Genomic DNA, 6,600 nt, shown 5'->3' with positions numbered 1-6,600 from the left:
ACAATTGTGGCTACCATTGAAAAGTGTTCGGAAACTTCAGATCGTGCAGAACGCAGCCGTGAGAGCCATCGTGGGGCTTCCAAGATTCGCCCACGTTTCCTCAACACTCCGTGGCTTGCATTGGCTGCCGATCAGTTTCCGGTCACAATTCAAAGTGTTGGTCATGACCTTTAAAGCCCTACATGGCATTGGACCAGAGTACCTCCGGAACCGCCTGCTACCGCATGAATACCAGCGACCGATAAAGGTCCCAAAGAGTTGGCCTTCTCCAGGTCCTGTCAACTAAACAATGTCATTTGGCGGGCCCCAGGGGAAGAACCTTCTCTGTGGCGGCCCCGGCCCTCTGGAACCAACTCCCCCCGGAGAATAGAATTGCCCCCACCCTCCCTGTCTTTCGTAAACTACTCAAGACTTATTTATACCACCAGGCATGGGGGAGTTGAGATATTTATTTATTTATTTATTTATTTATTGGATTTGTATGCCATCCCTCTCCGGAGACTCGGGGCGGCTAGCAGCAACAATAAAGCAGTGTACAATAGTAGTCTGATGTTAGAAATAATTAAAAGCCCATTAATATAAAATTAACATAATATTCCTTCCCCCTAGGCCATTACAAGTTATGCATGGTATGTTTGTTTGTATGTTTGGTTTTATTATAAGGGTTTTTAGTTGTTTTATTAATTGGATTGTTACATGCTGTTTTTATTATTGTTGTTAGCCGTCCCGAGTCTACGGAGAGGGGCGGCATACAAATCCAATAAATTATTATTATTATTATTTTACTTTAACTTGGACTGAGGATGTGGTATTTTCAATAACCCGTGAGGAAGGTGTTATAATGAATGGGTCTATATTTCTGGAAATCCAGAGTTAGAAGATATTAGCAATAGCATTTAGACTTATATACCGCTTCATATTGCCCTCAACAATCTGGATCCCCATTTTACCCACCTTGGAAGGATAGAAGGCTCAGTCAACCTTGAGCCAGTGGTGAGATTTGAACTGCTGAAGTACAGCTAGCAGTTCATTCATTCATTCATTCATTCATTTATTATTTGTCAAACAAGTACAGTGATACCTCGTCTTACGAACGCCTCGTCATACAAACTTTTCGAGATACAAACCCGGGGTTTAAGATTTTTTTTGCCTCTTCTTACAAACTATTTTCACCTTACAAACCCACCGCCACCGCTGGGATGCCCCGCCTCCGGACTTCCGTTGCCAGCGAAGCACCTGTTTTTGCGCTGTTGGGATTCCCCTGAGGCTCCCCTCCATGGGAAACCCCACCTTCGGACTTCCGTGTTTTTGTGATGCTGCAGGGGAATCCCAGCAGGGGAATCCAGCAGCGCAAAAACGGGCACTTCAGCTGGCAAAAGGGGTGAATTTGGGGCTTGCACGCATTAATCGCTTTTCCATTGATTCCTATGGGAAACATTGTTTCGTCTTACAAACTTTTCACCTTAAGAACCTCGGCCCAGAACCAATTAAGTTTGTAAGACAAGGTATCACTGTATAGTATTGTAGTTTGCATAAGCATAACGTAAGTAGAAAGTAATGATAAAAGAAGACAATAGGACAAATTTCCAACAAATTTACAGGTTCCCATTTCTTTCCATGCTGAGAAACAAGAGACTAAAACCCTTGGGAACAAACAACCCTTCCTGAGATAAGAGAGAAAGAGGTGACAGATAGATACATCCTTTAAAAATGTGTTGGCGAACAGAAGGGTTTGTGGCAGGCAGGTAGGTGTGCAGAAGAGCTTTCTTATGCCTGTCAAAAGAAACACTGATTAAATTCTGTTCCTGCTGTTTTGAATGGTGGGGTAGCTTAGTCTAAAACAAATGGAAGAAGTGAGCAACTGGACGAACATTTCTACTCTTTGGTTGTTCATATCCATGAGTGGTTGTCCTTATCTTAAGAGTCCACAATTAACATGTCTAGAAAGCTTAGAACTGCGGCGCCTAAAACACGATTTAAGTATTGCCCACAAGATCATATGATGCAACGTCCTTCCGGTCAACGACTACTTCTGCTTCAACCGCAACAACACAAGAGCATTCAACAGATTCAAACTTAATATTAACCGCTCCAAACTTGACTGTAAAAAATATGACTTTAACAATCGAGTTGTCGAAGCGTGGAACTCATTACCGGACTCAATAGTGTCAACTGCCAACCCCCAACATTTCTCCCTTAGACTCTCCACGATTGACCTCTCCAGGTTCCTAAGAGGCCAGTAAGGGGCGTATATAAGTGCACCGATGCGCCTATCGTCCCCTGTCCAATTATCTTCCCTTATCTTATATATCATACATATTCTCTCCTTACCTATCTATCTATCATCTATCTATCTATCTATCTATCTATCTATCTATCTATCTATCTATCTATCTCTATATCTATATCTATCTATCTATCTATCTATCTATCTATCTATATATATATATATATATATATATATACAGTATATATATAATATATATTCTCTCCTTATCTACTTCTCTTCTTTTTTACTTTCTATCTTTATATATATTACTTAATGTCTATTCTCCTCCATATGTATTGTATATTGGACAAAGAATGAATGAATGAATGAATGAATGAATGAATGAATGAATGAATGAATGAATAAATAAATAAATAAATAAATAAACATTTCTTCTCAAGAGGCAAAAGTTAGACAGTTACCAGATCCCCCCCCCCCTGAAAGTTGATTCCTGTATGATATTTAAAAGGACAGCCCCTGCTGTTGGGTTTTGTCTACCACCCGCAGAGCACAACTGCCAAGCACATATGACAGTTGGAAAGGCAAGGGGCTCAGAATTAGCTTAGATACCCCCTGTAGGTATTGAGTTGAGGCCTTTGAACTATGCTGCTGGAGACGACTCCTGTGAGTCCCTTGGACTGCAAGGCGATCAAACCGGTCAGCCCTGGAAGGGATCAACCTTGATTGTTCTTTAGAAGGCCAGACACTGAAGATGAAACATAGAAACATAGAAGATTGACGGCAGAAAAAGACCTCATGGTCCATCTAGTCTGCCCTTATACTATTTCCTGTATTTTATCTTAGGATGGATATATATATTGCCCCCACCCTCCTTGCCTTTCGTAAGCTGCTTAAAACCCACCTCTGCCGCCAGGCATGGGGGAATTGAGATCCTCTCCCCCCTAGGCCTTTACAATTCTATGCATGGTATGTATGTATGTATGTATGTTTGGTTTTTTATATTAGTGGGGTTTTTAATTGTTCCTAACATCAGACTACTATTGAACACTGCTTTATTGTTGCTGTTAGCCGCCCCGAGTCTCTGGAGAGGGGCGGCATACAAATCCAATAAATAAATAAATAAATAAAATATGTTTTGCCCAGGCATGTTTAAATTCAGTTACTGTGGATTTACCAACCACATCTGCTGGAAGTTTTTTTCCCAAGCATCTTCTACTCTTTCGGTAAAATAATATTTTCTCACGATGCTTCTGATCTTTCCCCCAACTAACCTCAGATGGTGTCCCCTTGTTCTTGTGTTCACTTTCCTATTAAAAACACTTCCCTCCTGAACCTTATTTAACCCTTTGACATATTTAAATGTTTCGATCATGTCCCCCTTTTCCTTCTGTCCTCCAGACTATACAGATGGAGTTCATGAAGTCTTTCCTGATACGTTTTATGCTTAAGACCTTCCACCATTCTTGTAGCCCGTCTTTGGACCCGTTCAATTTTGTCACTATCTTTTTGTAGGTGAGGTCTCCAGAGCCGAACACAGTATTCCAAATGGGGTCTCACCAGCACTCTATGCAGCGAGATCATAATAATAATGAAACTCAAATGCTTTAGCTACCTAATGAAAAGGAAGGACTCGCTGGAGAAGAGCCCATTGCTGGGAAAGATTGAGGGCAAAAGAAGAACGGGGACAGCAAAGAATGAGGTGGATGGATAGAGTCACTGAAGCAGTTGGCATGAGTTTAAATTTCACTCCAGAGGATGGTAGAGAATAGGAAGGCCTAGAGGAACATTGTCCATGGCCCCCTGTTGGGTCAGACACATTTATTTATTTATTTATTTACTTATTTACTTACTTTCTTACTTACTTATTTACTTTCTTTCTTTCTTTCTTTCTTTCTTTCTTACTTACTTTACTTTCTTTCTTTCTTTCTTTCTTACTTACTTATTTACTTATTTACTTATTTACTTATTTACTTATTCATTCATTCATTCATTCAGTTATTTATTTATTTACTTACTTACTTACTTACTTACTCACTCACTCACTCACTCACTCACTCACTCACTCACTCACTCACTTATTTATTTATTTATTTATTTATTTATTTAAATTTGTATGCCACCCCTCTCTGTAGACTCCCCTTAGGCAATGGTCCCTCTAATTTTTTTTGGGTGTGAGGGGGAAAAAAATAGTGGGAACATTGGGCAAGAGCTCCGGTTTGGGCAGCGCCATCCCCTAGCAACGGGAATGACCGCCCCTTTTCCCCCACAGGATACACACACACACACAGACACACTCCTGCGGCGCTGCCCAAACTGGAGCTCTTGCCTCGCCCTCCCTCCACCTTTCTCTTTAAAGCTCGCAGCGGAGCAATCAGCTTCCCCCCACCCCAGGCACATGGTGGGGCGCAGAGGTTCGCCCTGAGGTTTTCTGGTTCTCTTGTACTTTTGGAGAGAGTTCTACTTTTTTTTCTTGCTTTTGGATTAATGAGAGTTTTCTGAGGCATATCTGTCTGCTCCCGTCATTACTTCTCCTCTCAGCTGGGATGAAATTGATTGGGAAAACTGACAGGCATTGCATCATGATGGATCTTAATGGGTAGCCTGCCATATGCAGAATCAAATCCTTCCTGCATTTTGCCACATACAGCACATGGGCAAAATTCCCAGAGCAGTTTTGGCTATTAGTCCTTTTCCTTTCCTTTGCATTTAATGATTTCTAGACAGAATGTTGTATTTATGAGGAGGGGGAGGAGGAAGAAGAAGGAAGAAAGAAGAACAAAGAAGGAGGAGGACAAGGAGGAAGAAGGAGGAGGAGGAAGAAGAGGAGGAGACAAAGAAGACGAGGAAGAGGAGAAGGAGGAGGAGGAAGAAGAGGAGGAGATGAAGAAGACGAGGAAGAGGAGAAGGAGGAGGAGGAGGAGGAGGGAAGGAGGAATAGAAGGAAGAAAGGAGGAAGAAGGAGGAGGAGGAAGAAGAGGAGGAGACAAAGAAGATGAGGAAGAGGAGAAGGAGGAGGAGGAAGAAGAGGAGGAGATGAAGAAGACGAGGAAGAGGAGAAGGAGGAGGAGGAGGGAAGGAGGAATAGAAGGAAGAAAGGAGGAAGAAGGAGGAGGAGGAAGAAGAGGAAGGAGGAGGAGGAAGAATAAACAAGGAGGAGGAAGAAGAAGAAGAAGGAAGGAGTAGAAGGAAGGAGGAGGAGGAGGAGGAAGAAGAAACAAGGAGGAGGAGAAAGAAGGAGGAGAGGAGGAGGAGCGAGAGGAGGAAGAAGAGAAAGAAGAAGAAGAAGAAGGAAGGAGTAGAAGGAAGAAGGAGGAGGAGGAAGAAGAGGAAGGAGGAGGAGGAAGAAGAAACGAGGATGAGGAGGAAGAAGAAACAAGGAGGAGAAAGAAGGAGGAGAGGAGGAGGAGGGAGAGGAGAAAGAAGAGAAAGAAGAAGAGAAAGAAGAAGAAGAAGAAGGAAGGAGTAGAAGGAAGAAGGAGGAGGAGGAAGAAGAGGAAGGAGGAGGAGGAAGAAGAAACAAAGCGGAGGAGAAAGAAGGAGGAGGAGGAAGAGAAGGAAGAAGAGAAAGAAGAGAAAGAAGAAGAAGAGAAAGAAGAAGAAGAGGAGGAGGAGGATAGCCACAACAGCCTGTGCTCAGTTACTAGGCCATTGATGGCACACCTATGGCACATGCAGCCATGTATGCTGGCACGCGAGCCGTTGCCCTAGCTGAACTCCAACTTGTATGTCTGTGCTGGCCAGCTGATTTTTGGCTCGCACAGAGGCTCTGGGAAGGCATTTTTACTCTCCCCTGGCTCCAGGGAAGCCTTTGGAGCCTGGAGAGGACCAAATACAAGCATACTGAGCCCACCACAATTTGGGGAAAAGACCTTTTCCAGCCTCAAGAGGGCCACTGAAGAGTGGGGAAAGCTGAGTGGGTGTCAACAGACTCAAACTCAACCCAGACAACCAAACTCAAACTCAACCCAGAGTGGCTGTGGGTCTTGCCTCCCAAGGACAATTCCATCTGTCCGTCCATTACCCTGGGGGGGGGAACTACTGACCTCCTCAGAGAGGGTTCGCAACTTGGGCGTCCTAGATCCACAGCTGACATTGGAACACCATCTTTCGGCTGTGGCGAGGGGGACGTTTGCCCAGGTTCGCCTGGTGCACCAGTTGCGGCCCTATTTGGACAGGGAGTCATTGCTCACAGTCACTCATGCCCTCATCACCTCGAGGTTCGATTACTGCAATGCTCTCTACATGGGACTACCTTTGAAAAGTGTTCAGAAACTTCAGATCGTGCAGAACGCAGCCGCGAGAGCCGTCATGGGGCTTCCAAGATTCGCCCACGTTTCTTCAACACTCCGTGGTTTGCATTGGCTGCCGAT

This window comes from Erythrolamprus reginae, chromosome 5, assembly GCF_031021105.1.
Source record: "Erythrolamprus reginae isolate rEryReg1 chromosome 5, rEryReg1.hap1, whole genome shotgun sequence".
In the NCBI taxonomy this organism is placed as follows: Eukaryota; Metazoa; Chordata; class Lepidosauria; order Squamata; family Dipsadidae; genus Erythrolamprus; species Erythrolamprus reginae.
Note: the sequence above shows the minus strand (reverse complement) of the source record.